The sequence below is a fragment of the Eubalaena glacialis genome, chromosome X (assembly GCF_028564815.1).
Source record: "Eubalaena glacialis isolate mEubGla1 chromosome X, mEubGla1.1.hap2.+ XY, whole genome shotgun sequence".
Lineage (NCBI taxonomy): Eukaryota > Metazoa > Chordata > Mammalia > Artiodactyla > Balaenidae > Eubalaena > Eubalaena glacialis.
In genome coordinates, this window is record NC_083736.1 from 58180630 (window position 1) to 58203201 (window position 22572).

Consider the following 22572-nt stretch of genomic DNA (forward strand, 5'->3'; position numbering starts at 1 on the left):
CTCTTTCATTTATTTCTGCTCTGACCTTTACGAGTTTTACAAAATTATTTTAGGGAAAAAATAAGCAAACAAAAACCAAACTCATAGAAACAGAACAGGAGTGGTGTTGTGGGGAATGGGTGAAAGCAGTCAAAGGGTACAAACGTCCAGTTATAAGATTAATAAGTTTTGGGGGTGTAATGTACAGCATAGTGACTATAGTTAATAATACTGTATTGCATATTTGAAAATTGCTAAGCCAGTTGATTTTAAATGTTCTCACCACACACAAAAAAGTGTAATTATGTTAGGTGATGGATGTGTTAACTAAAGTCATAATTTTTAAATATATACATGTTTAAAACCACTATGTTGTATACCTTAAACTTACACAATGTTATATGTAAACTGTATCTCAATAAAGCTGGAAAAAAAATTTAAAACCACATCATATGCTCTTATTGCCACCTAGAATTCAGAACTGTGGTAAGTCATACAAATTTACCTTCAAAGAAACTCAAAGAATATAGGCAGTAGAGGGAGCTTTGTGGGCATGTAAGGGAAGAAAATGGCTTCTCCTATCACAAGCTTCATTTTGTCCAACCCTGCACAATATTTCCTGAATTTGGGTTTGTCTCAAAATCCAGTATATTTTACACAGCTGAGTAACTTCCAGTACTTGCCCCCACAAACCCTACTTGCTGCACCTTCCCAATGCTACAAATGAGGTTTCCCGCTTATCTCCCTGGTGTTGACCACCCTGGCATCATTAAGTTTGGGAGCAATAGGAGAAGCATAAGTGTGGAACATCACATAATAATTAAACAGAGATAGCCATTTCTAAGAAATTATCCACATGAATTTAACAAATGGAACAAAGGAATGGAACTCCTGACCGAATCTTCTGCAGCTATGGTGATAGAAAACTGCATAGCCCTACACTGTTTATTACCTGCATGAAGGAAGGGTCAGCAAACGTGTTAATACATTTTGATGCATGCAGGTAGATAAAACTTACCAGCTTTTACAGATAGCTAGGGACATGCATTAAAGGAGCCATAATATCACTATGCTAACAAAGATTGAACAAATGAAAGCATTTTCCTTTTCTGATATATTCTCCTGGCTTTCCCCCAGTAAATGGGCAAACTGGCTGTGAAAGTGCTTTGGAATTTTAGTTTGTTCCCTTATAAGATTTTTTAAGATTCTTTAAGATTCTTTATTGTTGGCACTAAACTTAGGCATTATGAATTCACATACAACTTAAAATTGTAAAACTATATACAGCCAACGTTCAGTAATGGTTAGAATGACCAGAAGAATATCAATAAGGAAACAGAGAACTTGAACAACCCTATAAACCAACTAGACCTAATAGATGTATACAGAAAATTCCACCTCAAACCAGCAGAATATGCATTTTTCTCAAGTGTACATGGGACATTCTCCAGGATAGACTACAAGACAAGTCTTAACAAACATAAAAAGATTAAAGTAATACAAATTATCTTTTTCGATGACAGTGGGAAGAAACTAGAAATAAGTTAAAAAAGAAAAATGGAAAATTAACAAATATGAGAAAATTAAACAACATACTTTTAAACAACCAACAGGTCAAAGAAAAAAACACAAATGAAATTAGAAAACACCTTGAGATAAATTAAAACAAAAATACAACATACCAAATATTAGAGATGCTTCAAATGCAGTGCTAGGAAGGAAATTTAGAGCTGTAAATGCATACTTTAAAAAATGAATATCTCAAATTTAGAACCTAATTTTACACCTAAGGATGTAGAAAAATAATAGCAAACTAAACCCAAAGCTAGCAGAAGGAAGGTAATAATAAAGAAGACTGAAGATAAATTAAATAAAGAACAGAAAAAAATAGAGAATATCAATAAAGCCAGAAGTTGGTTCTTTGAAAAGATTAACAAAATTGACAAACTTTTAACTAGATTGATGTCTATGAAAAAAAGACTCAAAATATTAAAATAATAAATGAAAGTGAGGACAATGGTACCAATTTTATAGAAATAAAAAAAGATTATTAGAGATTACTATTAATAATTGTATACCAATAAATTCAATCACCTACATGAAATGGACAGATTCCTGGAAACACAATCTACCAAAACTGACCTATGAAGCAACAGAAAACCTGAATAGACGTATAACTACTAAGAAGATGGAGTAGTAATCAAACTCCTCATAGCAAAACAGGCTATGAAAATGGCTTCACTAGTAATATATATAAAACATTTAAAAGGAATCAAAAGCACTCCTTTTCAAACTCTTCCAAAAGACATAAGAGGAGAAAACACTTCTTAACTCATTCAACTAGGCCAGCAATACCCTGATAACAAAGTTAGACAAAGACAGACACTACAAGGGAAAAAAAAAAACAACAACAGTAACTATGGACCAATATCTCTTATGAACATTGATGCAATAATCCTCTCAAGAAAATACAAGCAAATCAACTTCTTCAGCCTACATGATGAATATATCCCTAGCGGATATATTCCAAGAAAGAAAGGATGATCCAACATACAAAAATCAATCAGCATAATATACCACATTAATAGAACTAAGGAAAAAAAACCTTATGATCATCTCAACTGATGCATAAGAAAGGATTTAATGAAATTCAAAACACTTTCATGGAAAAAAGAAACAATTAATACAATAGGGAAAAAAATTCCTCAATATGACAAAGGCCATATATGAAAAACCTACAGCTACCAATGTACTCAATGGCAAAAAACTAAAAGCTTTCCTCTAAGATCAGGAACAAGACAAGTATGCCCACTCTCACCACTTCTATTCAACACAGTAGTGCAAGTCCTAGTCAGAACAATTAGGCAAGTAAAAGAAATAAAAGGCACCTAAATTGGAAAGAAAGGAGTAAAATCATCTCTATTTAAAGATAATACAATCTTACATGCAGAAAACTCTGAAGATTACACATGCATGCACATACGAACAACAGACACATCACAGTCAAAGCTAATAAACAAATTCAGCAAAGCTGCAGGATATGAAATCAACATGAGAAAATCAGTTGCATTTACATTTCTATATAATAGCAATGAAAAATCTGAACAGGATAATTAAGAAAACAATTACATCAATGGCATCAAAAAGAATAAAATACTTATGAATGAATTTAACCAAGGAGCTCAGAGACTTGTACACTGAAAGCTAAAAATCATTGGTTAAAGTAATTAAAGAAAATACAAATGGAAAGACATTTGATTGGAAGACAACATTGTTAAGATGTCAATACTACCCAAAGTGACCTACAGATTCAATGCAATCCCTATCAAAATCCTGATGACAATTTGTTGCAGAAGTAGAAAAGTCAATCCTACAATTCATATGAAATCTGAAGGGATCCCAAATAGCTAAAACAATTTTGAAATACAAGAACAAAGTTGGATGACTCACACCTGATTTCAAAAGTTAGTACAAATCTACAATAATCAAAATAGTGTTGTACTGTCACAAGGACACACATACAGACCAACTGAACAGAAAAAAGTCCAGAAATAAACCCTTGCATATATGACCAATAGATTTTTTATTGAAGTATAGTTGATGTACAACATTATATGTTACAGGTGTACAATATAGTGATTCACAATTTTTAAAACTATGTTCTATTTATAGTTATTATAAAACATTGGCTATATTCCCTGTGTTGTACAATGGTCAACAGAGTTTTTACAAGGGTTCTAAGACCATTCAATATGGAAATAACAGTCTTTTCAACAAATAGTGCTGGGAAAACTGGATATCCACATGCAAAAGAATAAAGTTGACCATACACAAAAATTAACTCAAAATGTATTAAAAACCTAAATGTAAGAGCTAGACTATAAAATTCTTAGGAGAGAAATAAAGAAAATCTTTACAACATTGGATTTGACAATGATTTCTTGGATATGACACCAAAAGCACAGACAACAAAAGAAACAAATAGGTGAAAGGGACTTGATCACAATTAAAAACTTTTGTGCATGAAAGGGCACTATCAAGAGAGTGAAAAGACAAAATAGAGAATGGGAGAAAGTATTTGCAAATCATATATATGGTAAGGGATTAATATCCAGAATATATAAGGAACTGCTAAAGCTCAACAACAAAAAAACAAACAATCCTATTAAATAATGGACAAAGGACGTAAGTGCCTCTCCAAAGAAGGTATACAGATGGCTAGTGAGCACAATTAAAGATGCTTACCATCACTGATTGTGAGGGAAATGCAAATCAAAACCATAATGAGATACCACTTCACACACGTTAGGATTGCTGCTATCAAAAAAATTGGAAAAAAGAAGAGTCAACAAAGATATGGAGAAATTGGAATACTTGTGCATTGCTGGTGAGAACAGAAAACTGCAGTCACTGTTGGAAACGATTTAGCAACCCTTCCAAAAGTTAATCATAGAATTACCATGTAATCCAGCAATTCCACATCTAGGTATATACTCAAAATAACTGAAAGCAAGGACTCAAAAAGGATATTTTTAAACAAATGTTAATAGGAGCATTATTCACAAGAGCCAAATATGGAAACAACCATATGGCTATCAACAGGTGAATGATTAAACAAAATGTTGCACAGACATACAAAGGAATATTATTCACCCTTAAAAAGCAATAAAGTTCTGGGAGAGTGGACAAGATGGGGGAGTAGGAAGACCATAAGCTCACTTCCTCCCAAGGGCACAATAAGATTACAACTATTTACAGAGTAACTATCAATGAGAATGACCTGAAGACTAGAAGAAAAGATCTTTTACAAATAAAGGTATAAAGAAGGAACCACAATGACACAGGCAGAGGGGTCGAGATACAGTATAGTCAAAACTCATACACCCAGGTGGGCAACACATAAATGGAAGGATAATCACAACTGCAGAGGTTCTCCCCAATGAGCGAGGGGTCCAAGGTCCACATTGGGCTCCCCAGCCTGGGGGGTCTTGCACTGGAAGACAAATCCTAGAATATCTGGCTTTGAAGGCCAGTGGGGCTTACTTTCAGGAAAGACAGAGAGCTGTGGAAAAAAGACTTCACACATAAAGGCTGCACACAAAATCTCACACACACCAAAACCCAAGGCAGAAGCAGTAATTTGAAAGCAGTCTAGATTAGACCTACTTGCTGATCTTGGAGAGCCTTCTGGAGAGGCAGGAGGCAACTGGGACTCACCCTGGAGAGACAGATGTTGGTGGCAGCCATTTTGGGGAGCTCCTTCTACCACAGGGACACTGATACTGTCAAGCAGTATTTTGGAATCCCCCCCTCTAGCTGATTAGAGACGGGACTCCACCACACTGACCAGCTGGCCCTCACCAGTCCTGGCATGCCCCAGGCAAAGCAGCTGCTGTAGGATTCCCTGAGCACCAAGTCTCCCATGGATCCTGCCCCACCCACCAGAAGGCCCAGGACCCGGCCTCAACTACTAGTGGGCTGGCACTAGCCCCAGGACCCCTGAGGCCTGCAGCCAGGAAGAGACTCAGCCCCACACTTCAACAGGCAGACACCAGTTCCAGAACCCTTGGGCCCTGCAGCCAAAGACCCCAGGACATGGCTCTGCTCACCAGTGGGCTAGCGCTATCCTCAAGATCCTCTGGGCCCTGGCCTTGCCCACCAATGGGCAGAAACCAGCTCAGGGAAACCTGGGCCCTGAAGGCAGAGACTCTAGCACATGACGGCACCCACCAGTGGCCAGACACCAGCCCCAGGACCACCTGGGACCCAACCTGGCCGACCAGAGAGCTGACACCAGCTCTGGGACACTTTGACCTTGCAGCCAGAGACTCCAGGAATTGCTTCTGTATACCAGTGGGCTGCATTAGCCCCAAGACATGACCTCATCCACCAGAGGACCAACACCAGCTCTGGGATATCTTGGAACCCACAGCCAGCCAAGTCAGAGAACAGTCCCACCCATCAGCAGGCTGACACTAGCTCCAGGACCCACAGCATCACATGCAGCCATCCTGGGACAAATTCCACCCACCAATGGGTCAGCAGTAGCACTGGGACCCTCCAGGGCATTGCACCCAACTGCCTCATGACCTGGCCTTACTCACCAGCAGACTAGCAACAGGACTGGGACTCCCCAGGACATGCAGCCAGCCATGCCAGGACCTGCCCACACCCACCAGCAGCTAGCAGCCTTTGCACTAGGCAGGGCCTGGCAACCAACTGGACTGGGGGCCATCCAGCCAGGGCTACAAGCACATCCACAGTAGTAAACCTGCTACAACAGAAGGATCAATGCAGGCCACGTAGAAGGTAACCTTAGAACATATAGCACTAATGACCAGAGGAGAGTGTGCTGATGGAACCCATAGCATGTCTCCTACATAAGGCCACTTCTCCAAGAAATGTAACATGCCAAATATATAGAAATAAAAACAGCAAATTACACAAAATGAGGCAACAGAGGAACATGTTCCAAACAAAAGAACAAGACAAAATACCAGAAGAACTAAGTGAAGTGCAGATAAGAAATTGCCCCGATAAAGAGTTCAAGGTAATGATTATAAAGATGCTCAAAGAACTGGGGAGAAGAATAAGTGAATACAGTGAGAAGTCATAAGTTTCTAACAAACGGTAAGAAAATATTTTTTTAAAAAGCAGAGCTGAAAAATACAATAACTGAAATAAAAAAAACAGACTGAGAGGAACCAACAGTAGATTCAGTGATATAGTGGAAAGGATCAGTGAACTAGAAGAAAGAGTAGTATAAATCACTCAAGCTAAACAACAAAAAAGAATTTTAAAAAAATGAGGACAGGACTTCCCTGGTGGTCCAGTGGTTCAGACTCCGTGCTTCCACTGCAGGGGGCATGGGTTTGATCCCTGGTTGGGGAAGTTCCACATGCCGCGTGGTGTGGCAAAAAAAAAAAAAAAAGGACAGTCTAAGAGACCTCTGGGATAACATCAAGCATACAAACATCCTCATTATAGGGGTCCCAAAAGGAGAAGAGAGAGAAAGTTGCAGAGAGTATGTTTGAAGACATAACAGCTAAAAACTTCCCTAACCTGGGAAAGGAAACAGACATCCAAGTCTAGGAAGCACAGAGAGTCCACAACAAGACCAAACCAAAGAGAACCAAACAAAGACACACTGTAATTAAAATGGCAAAAATTAAAGAGAACGTTAAAAGCAGCAAGGGAAAAGCAACTAGGTATGTACAAGAGAACTCCCATAAGGCTATTACTTGACTTTTCAGCAGAAAGTCTGCAGGCCAGAAGGCAGTGGCATAATATATTTAAAGTAAATATAGGAAAAAAACCTGTAACCAAGAATACTCTACCTGGCAAGGCTATCATAAAGATTTGAAGGAGAGGTCAAGAGTTTTACAGAGAAACAAAAGCTAGAAGAGTTCAGCACCATAAAACTGGCTTCAGAAGAAACGTTAAAAAGACTTCTCAAAATGGAAAAAAAAAGTCACAATTGGAAATATGAGAGAAAAATCTCTTTGGTAAAGTAAAATATGCAGTAAAGGTAAGTAGATCAACCACTTATAAAGCTAGTAGGATGGTTAAAAGACAAAAGTAGTAAAATCATCTGTTCCACAATAAGTAATTAAGGGATACACTGAAGAAAAAGCTGTAAAATATGATTCCTAAAACATCGAATGTTGGGGGGGTAGTAAAAATGCAGGGTTATAAAATGTGTTTGATCTTAAGAGATCAGCAACTTAAAATATCATACATGTGTGACCCAGCAATCCCACTCCTAGGCCTATATCCAGAGAAAACCATAATTTGAAAGGATGCATGAACCCCAATGGACTATTTACAATAGCCAGGACATGGAAGCAACCTAAATGTCCATTGACAGAGGAATGGATAAAGAAGATATGGTACATATATACAATGGAATATTACTCAGCCATAAAAAGGAATGAAATAGTGGATGGACCTAGAGATTGTCACACAGAGTGATGTAAGTCAGAAAGAGAAAAACAAATATTGTATAATATCACTTATATGTGGAATCTAGAAAAATGGTACAGATGAACTTATTTGCAAAGCAAAAATGGAGTCACAGACGTAGAGAAAAAACTTATGGTTACCAAGTGGGGAAGGGGGGGTGGGACGAATTGGGAGATTGGGATTGACATATATACACTACTATGTATAAAATAGATAACTAATGAGAACCTACTGTATAGCACAGGGAACTCTACTGAATGATCTGTGGTGACCTAAATGGGAATGAAATCTAAAAAAGAGTGGATATATGTATAATTGATTCACTTTGCTGTAGAGCAGAAACTAACACAACATTGTAAAGCAATTATACTCCAAGAAAGATGTTAAAAAAAACATTGTAAATCAACTGTACTCCAATAAAAAAATCACATGTGTATATGTAGATTGCTATATATAAACCTCATAGTAATGACAAACCAGAAACCTCTAAGAGATACATATGCAAAAAAACAGAAAGGAATCCAAAAATAACACTAAAGATAGTCATTAAATCAAAAGGGAAGAGAGAAAAAGGAAAAGAAAGACACAAAAAAGTCCTAAAAAAATGTGAGTGGACTAAATGCTCCAATCAAAAGATACAGAGCGACTGAATGGATAGAAAAACATTACCCATCTATATGCTGCATACAGTAGAATCACTTCAGATCTAAAGAAACACATAGACTAAAAGTGAGGCAATGGAAAAAGTTATTCCATGCAAATGGAACTCAAAAGAAAGCTGGGGTAGCAATACTTTTATCAGAGAAAATAGACTTTTAAATAAAGACTGTAACAAGAGATAAAGGACATTACATAATGATATTGAGATCAATCTAAGAAGAAACTATAACAATGGTAAATATATATGAACCAAAAATAGGAACACCTAAATATATAAAGCAAATATTAAGAGACATAAAGGGAGAAATTGATAGTAACACAATAATAGTAGGGGATTTTAAACCTCACTTACATCAATGCACAAATCATCCAGATGGAAAATTAATAAGGAATCACTGGCCTTAGGCAACACATTAGACATATGAATATATATATATATATATATATATATATATATATAAAACATTCCATCCAAAAGCAGCATAACAAACATTATTTTTAAGTGTACATGGAACATTCTCTAGGATAGAGCACATGATAGAACACAAAACAAGACTCAGTAAATTTTAGAAGACTGAAAGCATATTAATCATCTTTTTCGACCATAATGCTGAGTCTAGAAATCAACAATAAGAAAAAAATGAAGAAAAAACAAACACATGGAGTTTAAACAATATGCTACTAAAGAACCAATGGGACACTGAAGAAATCAAAGCATAAATTAAAGAAATACCTAGAGACAAATGAAAATAAAAACACAGTAATTCAAAAATTATGGCACACAACAAAAGCAATTCTAAGAGGAAAATTTATAGTGATACAAGCCTACTTCAGGAAACAAGATAAATCTCAAATAAACAGCCTAATCTTATACCTAAAGGAAATAGAAAAACAAGAACAAACAAAACCCAAAGTTAGTAGAAGGAAAGAAATAATAAAAGTCAGAGTAGAAATAAATGAAATAGAGACTGAAAAACAATAAAAAGATTAATGAAACTAAGAGCTGGTCATTTGAAAAGATTTAAAAAAATGATAAAACTTTAGCCAGACTCATCAAGAAAAAAAGACAGAGGGCCCAAATAAATAAGTTCAGAAATGAAAGAGGAAAGTTAACAACAGATACCACAGAAATACAAACTATCATAAGAGATTACTATGAACAATTATTTGCCAATAAAATGGACACCTAGAAGAAATAAATTCCTAGAAATGGACAGTCTCCCAAGACTGAACCAGGAAGAAATAGAAAATATGAAAAGACCAATTAGCAGTAATGAAGTTGCATCAGAAGAAAACCCAGAAAAACAAAAAACCCAACGAAACAAACAAACAAAAAACAACTCCCAACAAACGAAAGTCCAGGGCCAGAAGTCTTCACAGGTTCATTCTGTCAAACACTTAAGAGTTAACACTTATCTTCTTCAACTATTCCAAAAAAATCACAGATGAAGGAATAAATCCAAACTCACTCTATAAGGCCAACATCACCCTGGTACCAAAACCAGACAAAGACATCACAAAGAAAGAAAATTACAGGCCAATATCACTGATGGACATAGATGCAAAAATCCTCAAGAATATGTTAGCAAACCAAATGTAATAATACATTAAAAGGATCATACACAATGATCAAGTGGGACTTATCCCAGTGATGCAAGGATGGTTCAATATCCATAGATCAATAAATATGATACACAACATTAACAAATTTAACAATAAAATGATCATCTCAATAGATGCACAAAAAGCCTTTAACAAAATTCAACATCCATTTATGATAAAAACTCTCAACCAAGTGAGCTTTGAGGGAACATACCTTCAAAATAATACAGGACATACCTGACAAGCCCAAACCTCACATCATACTCATTGGGGAAAAGCTGAAAGCATTTCCTCTAAGATCAGAAACAAGACAAGGGTACCCACTCTTACCACTTTTATTTAACATAGTATTGGAAGCCCTAGCTACAACAGTCAGACAAGAAAAATAAATAAAATAAATCCAAATTGGAAAGGAAAAGTAAAGCTGTCACGTTTTGCAGATGACATGATACTATAGATATAAAATCCTAAAGATGCACCCCTCAAAAACGACTAGAACTCATAAATGAATTCAGTAAAGATGCAGCATAAAAAAATAACATACAGAAATATGTTGAGTTTCTATACACTAACAACAAACCATCAGAAAGAGAAATTAAGAAAACAATCCCATTTACAATAGCATCACAAAAATAAAATACTTGGGAATAAATCTAACTAAGGAGGTTAAAGACCTGTAATTGGAAAAGTATAAGACACTGATGAAGGTAATTGAAGATGACACAAACAAATGGAAAGATATACCATGCCCATGGATTAGAAGAATTAATACTGTTAAAATGACCATACTGCCCAAGGCAATCTACAGATTCAATGCAATCACTATCAAAATACCAATGTCATTTTTCACAGAACTAGAATAATTCTAAATAATTCTAAAATTCATATGGAAACACAAAAGACCTCAAATAACCAAAACAATCTTGAGAAAGAACAAAGCTGGAGGCATCAAGCTCCTTGATTTCAAACTATACTACGAAGCTACAGTAATCAAAATAGAATGGTACTGGCACAAAAACAGACACATAGATTAGTGGTACAGAATAGAGAGCCTAGAAATGAAGCTGCACTTATAAGGTCAATTAATCTATGACAAAGGAGGCAAAATATACAATGGGGTAAAAGATAGCCTGTTCAATAAATGGTGTTGGGAAAACTGGACAGCTACATGCAAAAGAATCAAACTGGACTACTTTCTTACACCATATACAAAAATAAACTCAAAATGGATTAAAGAGTTAAGTGTAAAACCTGAAAACATAACATTTCTATGAGAAAACATAGGCAGTAAGCTTTTTGACAATGGTCTTAATAATTTTGGGGGGGATATGTCTCCTTAGGGAAGGGAATCGAAAGCAAAAATAAACAAATGGGACTATATCAAACTAAAAAGCTTTTGAACAGTGAAGGAAACTGTCAACAAAATGAAAAGGCCACTTACTGAATGGGAGAAGATATTTGCAAATGATATATTCGATAATCAATTAATATCCAAAATATACAAAGAATCCATACAACTCAACATCAGAAAAACAAATAACCTCATTTTAAAAATGGGCAAAGGACCTAAATAGACATTTTTCCAAAGAAGACCTACAGATGATCAACAGGCACATGAAAAGATGCTCAACATCACCAATCATCAGGGAAATGCAAATCAAAACCACAAGGAGATACCACCTTACACCTGCCAGAATGGCTATTGTCAAATAGACAAGAAGTAACAATTGTCAGCAAGGATGTGAAGAAAAGGGAACCCTCGTGCACTGTTGCTGGGAATGTAAATTGGTGCAGCCTTTATGGCAAACATTATGCAGATTATTCAAAAAATTAAAAATAGAACTACAGTATGATCCAGCAATTCCACACTGGGTATTTATTCAAAGAAAATGAAAATACTAATTCAAACCCCTATGTTCACTGCAGCATTATCTACAATAGCCCAGATATGGAAGTAACCTAAATGCCCATCAATAGATGAATGGATAAAGAAGCTGTGGTATACACACACACACATGTATGTATAATGGAATATTAGCTAGAAAAAAGAATGAAATTTTGCCATTTGCAACATGGATAGACCTAAAGGGTATTATGCTAAGTAAAACAAGTCAGACAGAGAGAGACAAATACTGTATGATTTCACTTATATGCAGAATTTAAAAAACAAATGAACAAATATAACAAAAAGGAAACAGAGTCATGGATACAGAGAACAAACAGGTGGTTGCCAGAGGGTAGGGGTTTGGTGGGAGGAGAGAAATAGGCGAATGAGATTAAGAGGTACAAACTTCCTGTTACAAAATAAATGAGTCATGGGTATGAAATGTACAGTGTGGGGAATATAGTCAATAATTATGTAATATATTTGTATGGTGACAGAAGGTAACTAGACTTATCATGGTGATCATTTTGAAATGTATAGAAATGTATATTAAATCACTCTGTTGTATACAAAGAACTAACAGTGTTGTAGGTCAATTATACTTCAAAAACAAACAAACTCAAAGAAAAAGAGATCAGATTTGTGGTTACCAGAGGCGGGGGTGGGGGGAGGGAGGATTGAACGAAGGTAGCCCAAACGTCCGAACTTCTAGTTATACGATAAATAAATACTAGGGATAAAATGTATAACATCATATATATATAGAGAGAGTTAACACTGCTGTATGTAATAAATGAAAGTTGTTAAGAAGGTAATTCCTAAGAGTTCTCGTAACAAGTAAAAAATTGTTTTTCTATTTCTTTAATTTGGTATCTGTATGAGATGTTGGATGTTCACTAAACTTACTGTGGTAACCATTTCATGAAGTATGTAAGTCAAATCATTACTCTGTACACCTTCAACTTATACAATGCTGCATGCCAATTATATCTCAATAAAACTGGAAGAAAAAGAAAAGGAAGTTCTGATTCATGGTATAACATGGATGGACCTTGAAAACATTATGCTAAGTGAAATAAGCAAGACACAAAAGGAAAAATATTGAATAATTCCACTTATGAGACACCTAGAATTGGCAAATTCTTAGAGACAGAAAGTAGAATGGAGGTTGCCAGGGGCTACAGATAGGGGGAAATGGGGAGTTATTGTGTAAAGGGTGTGCAGTTTCTGTTTGGGATGATAAAATGGTTTTCTGGAAAAAAATAATGGTGGTGGCTGAATAACATTGTGAATGCCACTGAATTGTACATTTAAAATCATTAAAATGGTGAATTTTACATAATGTATATTTCACCAAAAAATAAACAAAAAAAAAACACATGGAGTCAGGAGATGGATTGTTATATAAATGAGCCAAAGATGGCCTCTATATAATGCCTCTATGCAATGCACTTTTTAGGACCCATTAGTTCAAAATCCTGCCAGAAGCAAACTCAAAAGTTTACACATCTAATTGTTTTAAATATAGCCCACATGAGCATATTTTTATCCAATAAACCTGCCTGCTTTACATATCCTGCAAAACTGCACCCAATATTTGCCAGCCCTTGATGTGATAAACACAGGGCAATAAAGACCACAAGCTGGTACTAGCATTCAGAGCTCTCTGACCTAGAGATTCTGCCCACATCCCCAAAGCTGCAGAATGACATCATTTAGACACTTAAGGCTAAATGACCCTCCAATCCCCCTCTCCCTGAGGAGTTTCTTGCCCTTGTCCCCTTCTGCAGGGTACATATATGGCAGCATGGTCTCATGATGTGAGGGATTTCCTGGGTATGAACCTGCCAAAGCGTCACCCAAATAAAGCTCCTTTTATGCTAATACCACCTTTGTGGTATCTTTATCTCCAGTCAGGCATGAAATCCTTCAAAGTCACAACAGTTCCCACCAGCAATGTATGAGAAAATCAGTTGTTTAGCATCCTTGTCAGCATTTGGTATTGTTAGTATGCTTTTTAGATTCTTTTAATTGAAGTATACTTGATTTACAATAGTTGATTTACAATATTTAGCCATTGTGGTAGTTGTTATTCATTGACCTTTTAATCTTACTTCCCTAACGGCTAATATGTTAAACATCTTTTTGTGTGCTTATTCATCATCTGTATATCCTCATTAGTGAAATGTTTGTTCATGTCTTTAGCCCAATTTATAATTAGATTTTTATTTACTATTGAGTTTTAATAGTTCTTTATATATTTTATATATATTTATATATTTTAGATATATATTTATAAATATAAATATATTTATATTTTTATATTTTTTATATACTTTATATATTTTAGATACTATTTCTTTGTCAGATATGTGGTTTGAAATATTTTATTCCAGTATGTAGTGTTACCTTTGATCCTCTGCACATAGGCTTTCAGAAAGCAAACGTTTTTAATTTTGTCAGGCTCTAATTTGTCTTTCCATTTATGGATTATACTTTTAGTATCAAGTGCCTTGCCTAAGTTCTAGAATTTTTCTGTTTTCTTCTGAAGATTTATAGTTTTAATGCTTTACATTTAAATCTATGATCCATTTTGTGTTAAACTTTATAAAAAGTATGAGGTTTAGATTGAGGTTGGTTGGTTTGTTCTCCAACGGATGTCCAGTTGCTCCCTGGTCACTTGCTGAAAAGGCTATCCTTCATTGAACTGCTTTTGCAATCAGTTAGATACATTTGTGTAGGCCTCATTCTTGGTTCTCAATCCAGTTCTATTGAATTATAAGTAAGTCTATCCCTCACCAATACCACACAAACTTGTTAATGTAGCTATATACTAAAGTCTTCAAATTGGGCGTAGTAATTCCTCCCACTTTATAATTCTATCTTTTAAAGACTTTTAATTATTTTTACAGCAGTATTAGGTGCACAGCAAAATTGAGGGGAAGGAACAGACTTCCCATATATGCCCTGAACCCACACATGTTTAGCCTGCTCCATTATCAACATCCCACCACAGTGGCACATTTGTTAAAATTAATGAACCTACACTGACACATCATACTCACTCAAAGTCCATAGTTCACCTAGGGATTCACTCTTGGTGTTGTACATTCCAAGGGTTTGGACAAACATATAAATTACATGGATCCATCATTAAAGTATAATACAGAGTATTTTCATGGCCCTAAAAAGCCTCTATGCTTTGCATATTAATCTCTCCTCGCAGCCTCAACTCCTGATCTGTTTACTGTCTCCAAAGTTGTGCCTTTTTTCAGGATGTCATATAGTTGTATTTATACTGCAGGTAACTTTTCAAATGGATTATTTTACTTAGTAATATGCATTTAAGGTTTCTCCATGTGTTTTCAGGGCTTGATAGCTCATTTCATTTTAGCACTGAATAATATTCTGTTTGCATGTACCACAGTTTATTTAACCATTCACATATTGAAAGGCATCTTGGTTGCTTCCAGGTTTTAGCATCTACGAATTAGGCTGCTATAAACATTTGTGTGCAGGTTTTTGTGTGGACATAAATTTTCAACCCCTTTGGGTAAATACCAAGGACCACAGTTGCTGGAATATATGATAAGAATATGCTTAGTTTAGTAAGAAACAATCAAACTATCTTTCAAAGTGTCTATACACTTTTGCATTCCCATCAGCAATGGAAAAGAGCTCCTGTTGTTCCAGAGCCTTCTCAGCATTAGGTTCTGATATTTTGGCCATTCTAATAGGTATGTAGTGGTATCTCATTGTTTTATTTTGCATTTCCATGATGACATATGATGTAAGCATCTTTTCATATGCTTATTTGTCATCTGTATACCTTCTTTGGTGAGGTATCTGTTATGATCTTTGGCCCATTTTCTAATCAGGTTGTTTGTTTCCTTACTGTTGAGTTTTAAGACTTCTTTATGTAATTTGTATAGCAGTCCTTAATCAGATTAGTCTTTGGTAAATATTTTCTCCCAGGCTTTGGCTTCTCATTCTCTTAAGTGTCTTTAGTAGAGCACACATTTTTCTTCTTAATTTTAATGAAGTCCAGCTTATCAATGATTTCTTTCATGGATCGTGCCTCTAGTGTTTTATCTAAAAAGTCACTGCCAGACCTTCAAGATGGTGGAAGAGTAAGACGTGGAGATCACCTTCCTCCCCACAAATACATCAGAAAAACGTCTACAAGTGGGACAACTACTACAGAACACCTACTGAACACTGGCAGAAGACCTCAGACTTCCCAAAAGGAAAGAAACTTCCCACATTCCTGGGTAGGGCAAAAGAAAAAAGAAAAAACAGAGACAAAAGAATAGGGACGGGACCTGCAACACTGGGAGGGAGCTGTGAAGGAGGAAAAGTTTCCACACACTAGGAAGCCCCTTCACTGGCGGAGACAGGGGGTGGCGTGGGGGAAGCTTCAGAGACACGGAGGAGAGTGCAGCGTTAGGGAGGGGTGCAGAGGGCAAAGTGGAGAGATTCCTGCACAGACGATCGGTGCCAACCAGCACTCACCAGCCCGAGAGGCTTGTCTGCTCAACCGCCGGCCAGGAGAGATGGGGGCTGGGAGCAAAGGCTCGGCCTTTGGAGGTCACATCCCAGGTAGAGGGCTGGGGTTGGCTGCGTGAACACAGCCTGAAGGGGGCTAATATACCACAGATAGCCGGGAGGGAGTCCGGGAAAAGGTGTGGACCTGCCTAAGAGGCAAGAGACCATTGTTTCAGGGTGCACCAGGAGAGGGGATCCAGAGCACCGCCTAAACGAGTCCCAGAGAAGGGCGCAAGCCGAGGCTATCAGCGCAGACACCAGAGATGGGCATGAGATGCTAAGGCTGCTGCTGCAGCCACCAAGAAGCCTGTGTGCAAGCACAGGTCACTATTCACACCTCCACTCCCGGGAGCCTGTGCAGCCCACCAATGCCAGGGTCCCATGATCCAGGAACAACTTCCCCGGGAGAACACATGGCGCACCTCAGGCTGTTGCAATGTCATGCTGGCCTCTGCCACCACAGGCTCACCTCGCATTCCGTACAGCTCCCTCCCCACAGCCTGAGTGAGCCAGAGCCCCCTAATCAGCTGCTACTTTAACCGCGTCCTGTCTGAGCGAAGAACAGATGCCCTCAGGTGATCTACACGCAGAGGCAGGGCCAAATCCAAAGCTGAAACCCAGGAGCTGTGCGAACAAGGAAGAGAAAGGGAAATTTCTCCCAGCAGCCTCAGGGGCAGAAGATTAAATCACCACAATCAACTAGATGTACCCTGCATCTGTGGAAAACCTGAATAGACAATGAATGATTCCTAAATAGAGGCAGTGGACGTTGGGAACAAATATATATACACATTTTTTCCTTTTTCTCTTTTTCTGAGTGTGTTTCTGTATGTTTCTTTGTGTGATTTTGACTGTATAGCTTTGCTTTTACCATTTGTCCTAAGGTTCTGTCTGTCCGTTTTTTGTTTTTGTTTTTTTGTATAGTTTTTAGTGCTTGTTACCATTGGTAGATTTGTATTTTGGTTTGATTGCTCTCTTCTTTCGTTCTTTGTTTTTTTTCCTTTTTTAAATTATTTTTTAATTTTTAATAATAATTTTTAAATCTTATTTTAATACCATTATTTTATTTTTTTCTTTCATTCTTTCTTTTTTTTCTCTCTTTTCTTCTGAGCCGTGTGGCTGACAGGGTCTTGGTGCTCTGGCCGGGTGTCAGAGCTGTGCCTCTGAGGTGGGAGTGTCGAGTTCAGGACATTGGTCCACCAGAGACCTCCCGGCTCCATGTAATATCAAACTGTAAAAGCTCTCCCAGAGATCTCTATCTCAATGCTAAGACCCAGCTCCACTCAACGACCAGCAAGCTACAGTGCTGGAGAGCCTATGCCAAACAACTAGCAAGACAGCAAAACAACCCCACCCATTAGCAGAGAGGCTGCCAAAAATCATCATGTCACAGACACCCCAAAACACACCACCAGACGCAGTCCTGCCCATCAGAAAGACAAGATCCAGCCTCATCCACCAGAACACAGGCACTACTCCCTTCCACCAGGAAGCCTACACAACCCACTGAACCAACCTTAGCCACTGGGGGAAGACACCAAAAACAATGGGAACTACAAACCTACAACCTGTGAAAAGGAGACCCCAAACACAGTAAGTGAAGCAAAATGAGAAGACAGAGGAACACACAGTAGATGAAGGAGCAAGGTAAAAACCCACCAGACCAAAGAAATGAAGACGAAATTGGCAGTCTACCTGATAAAGAATTCAGAGTAATGATAGTAAAGATGAGGCAAAACCTTGGAAATAGAATGGAGAAAATAAAAGAAACATTTAATAATGACCTAGAAGAACTAAAGAGCAAACAATGATGAACAACACGATAAATGAAATTAAAAATTCTCTAGAAGGAAACAATAGCAGAATAACTGAGGCAAAAGAAAGGATAAGTGACCTGGAAGATAAAATAGTGGAAATAACTACTGCAGAGCAGAATAAAGAAAAAAAAAATGAAAAGAATGGAGGACAGTCTCAGAGACCTCTGGGACAACAGTAGATGCACCAACATTCGAATTATAGGGGTCACAGAAGAAGAGAAAAAGAAAGGGACTGAGAAAATACTTGAAGAGATTATAGTTGAAAGTTGCCTAATATGGGAAAGGAAATAGTTAATCAAGTCCAGGAAGCGCAAAGAGTCACATACAGGATAAATCCAAGGAGAAACACGCCAGGACACATATTAATCAAACTATCAAAAATGAAATACAAAGAAAAAATATTAAAAGCAGCAAGGGAAAAACAACAAATAACATACAAGGGAATACCCATAAGGTTAACAGCTGATCTTTCAGCAGAAACTCTGCAAGCCAGAAGGGAGTGGCAGGACATATGTAAAGTGATGAAAGGGAAAAACCTACAACCAAGATTATTCTACCCAGCAAGGATCTCATTCAGATTTGATGGAGGAATTAAAACCTTTACAGACAAGCAAAAGCTAAGAGAATTCAACACCACCAAACAGCTTTACAACAAATGCTAAAGGAACTTCTCTAGGCAGGAGACACAAGAGAAGGAAAAGACCTAGAATAACACAATGAACACAATTAAGAAAATGGTAATAGAAACATACATATCGATAATTACCTAAAATGTATAAGGATTAAATGCACCAACCAAAAGACATAGACTGGCTGAATGGATACAGAAACAAGACTGGTATATATGCTGCCTACAGGAGACCCACTTCAGACCTAGGTACACATACAGACTGAAAGTGAGGGGATGGAAAAGGATATTCCATGCAAATGGAAATCAAAAGAAAGCTGGAGTAGCAATTCTCATATCAGACAAAATAGACTTTAAAGTAAAGACTATTACAAGAGACAAAGAAGGACACTACATAATGATCAAGGAATCAATCCAAGAAGAAGATATAACAAGTGTAAATATTTATGCACCCAACATAGGAGCACCTCAATACATAAGGCAAATGCTAACAGCCATAAAAGGGGAAATTTACAGAAACATAATGATAGTAGGGGACTTTAACACCCCACTTTCACCAATGGACAGCTCATCCAAAATGCAAATAAATAAGGAAACACAAGCTTTAAATGATACTTTAAACAAGATGGACTTAATTGATATTTATAGGACATTGCATCCAAAAACAACAGAATACATTTTCTTCTCAAGTGCTCAGGGAACATTCTCCAGGATAGATCATATCTTGGGTCACAAATCAAACCTTGGTAAGTTTAAGAAAATTGAAATCGTATCAAGTATCTTTTCTGACCACAATGCTATGAGACTAGGAATAAATTACAGATAAAAATCTGTAAAAAATAGACACATGGAGGCTAAACAATACACTACTTAATAACCAGGAGATCACTGAAGAAATCAAAGAGGAAATCAAAAAATACAGAGAAAGAAATGACAATGAAAACACGATGACCCAAACCCGATGGGATGCAGCAAAAGCAGTTCTAAGAGGGAAGTTTATAGCAATAAAATGCTACCTCAAGAAACAAGAAACATCTCAAATAAACAACAACCTAACTTAACAACTAAAGCAATTAGAGAAAGAAGAACAAGAGAACCCTCAAAGTTAGCAGAAAGAAAGAAATCATAAAGATCAGATGAGAAATAAATAAAAAAGAAAGGAAGCAAATAATAGCAAAGATCAATAAAAGTAAAAGCTCGTTCTTTGAGAAGATAAAAAAAAATGATAACCATTAGCCAGACTCATCAAGAAAAAAGGGAGAAGACTCAAATCAATAGAATTAGAAATGAAAAAGGAGAAGTAACAACTGACACTGCAGAAATACAAAGGATCATGAGAGATTGCTACAAGCATCCATATGCAAATGAAATGGACAACCTGGAAGAAATGGACAAATACTGAGGAAAGTACAACCTTCTGAGACTGAACCAGGAAGAAATAGAACATATAAACAGACCAATCACAAGCACTAAAGTTGAGAATGTGATTAAAAATCTTCCAACAAACAAAAGCCCAGGATCAGATGGATTCACAGGCGAATTCTTTCAAACATTTAGAGAAGAGGTAACACCTGTCGTTCTCAAACTCTTCCAAAATATAGCAGAGGGAGGAGCACTCCCAAACCCATTCTACGAGGCCACCATCACCCTGATACCAAAACCAGACAAAGATGTCACAATGAAAGAAAACTACAGGCCAATATCACTGATTAACATAGATGCAAAGATTCTCAACAAAATACTAGCAAACAGAATCCAAAAGCACATTACAAGGATCATACACCATGATCACATGGGGTTTATCCCAGGAATGCAAGGATTCTTCAATATATGCAAATCAATCAATGTGATACACCACATTAACAAACTGAAGGCTTAAAAACCTATGATCTCAATAGATGCAGAAAAAGCTTTTGACAAAATTCAACACCCAGTTATGATTAAAAACCCTCCATAAAGTAGGCAAAGAGGGAACTTACCTCAACATAATAAAGGCCATATATGACAAACCCAGAGCCAACTTCGTTCTCAATGGTGAAAAACTGAAACAATTTTCACTAAGATCAGGAACAAGACAAGGTTGTCCACTCTCACCACTAGTATTCAACATAGTTTTTGAAGTTTTAGCCTGAGCAATCAGAGAAGAAAAATAAATAAAAGGAATCCAAATCGGAAAAGAAGAAGTAAAACTGTCACTGTTTGCAGATGACATGATACTATACATAGAGAATCCTAAAGATGCTACCACAAAACTACTAGAGCTAATCAATGAATTTGGTAAAGTAGCAGGATACAAAATTAATGCATAGAAATCTCTGGCATTCCTATACACTAATGATGAAAAATCTGAAAGAGATATTAAGGAAACACTCCCATGTACCACTGCAACGAAAAGAATAGAATACCTAGGAATAAACCTACCCAAGGAGACAAAAGACCTTTATGCAGAAAACTATAAAACACTGATGAAAGAAATTAAAGATGATACAAACAGATGGAGAGATATTCCATGTTCTTGGATTGGAAGAATCAACCTTGTGAAAATGATTATACTACCCAAAGCAATCTACAGATTCAATGCAATCCCTATCAAACTACCAATGGTATTTTTCGCAGAATGAGAACAAAAAATTTCACAATTTGTATGGAAACACAAAAGACCCCGAATAGCCAAAGCAATCTTGAGAAAGAAACACGGAGCTGGAGGAATCAGGCTCCCAGACTTCAGACTATACCACAAGGTTACAGTAATCAAGACAGTATGGTACTGACACAAAAACAGAAATATAGATCCATGAAACAGGATAGAGAGCCCAGAGATAAACCCACACACATATGGTCACCTTATTTTTGATAAAGGAGGCAAGAATATAAAATGGAGAAAAGACAGCCTCTTCAATAAGTGGTGCTGGGAAAACTGGACAGCTACATGTAAAAGAATGAAATTAGAGCACTCCCTAACACCATACACAAAAATAAACTCAAAATGGATTAAAGACCTAAACGTAAGGCCAGACACTCTAAAACTCTTACAGGAAAACATAGGTAGTACACTCTATGACATAAATCACAGCAAGATCCTTTTTGACCCAGCTCCTAGGGTAATGGAAATAAAAACAAAAATAAACAAATGGGACCTAATGAAACTTAGAAGCTTTTGCACAGCAAAGGAAACCTTAAACAAGATGAAAAGACAACCCTCAGATTGGGAGAAAATATTTGCAAATGGAGCAAGTGACAGTGGATTTATCTCCAAATTTTACAAGCCGCTCATGCAGCTCAATATCAAAAAAACAAACAACCCAGTCCAAAAATGGGCAGAAGACCTAAATAGACATTTCTCCAAAGAAGATATACCAATTGCCAAGAAGCACTTGAAAGAATGCTCAATGTCACTAATTAGAGAAATGCAAATCAAAACTAAAATGATGTATCACCTCACACCAGCCAGAATGGCCATCATCAAAAAATCTACAAACAATAAATGCTGGAGA

General features: G+C 36.8%; 2 protein-coding genes across 2 annotated transcripts in view; both read right to left on the reverse strand.

The window, feature by feature from the left end:
- Positions 1–22572, reverse strand: part of ASB12 (ankyrin repeat and SOCS box containing 12) — a 116181-nt gene that overhangs the window by 77922 nt on the left and 15687 nt on the right. The gene's annotated exons all lie outside the window — the stretch shown is intronic.
- MTMR8 (myotubularin related protein 8) overlaps positions 1–22572 on the reverse strand; it is a 165557-nt gene that overhangs the window by 31775 nt on the left and 111210 nt on the right. The window lies entirely within an intron of this gene.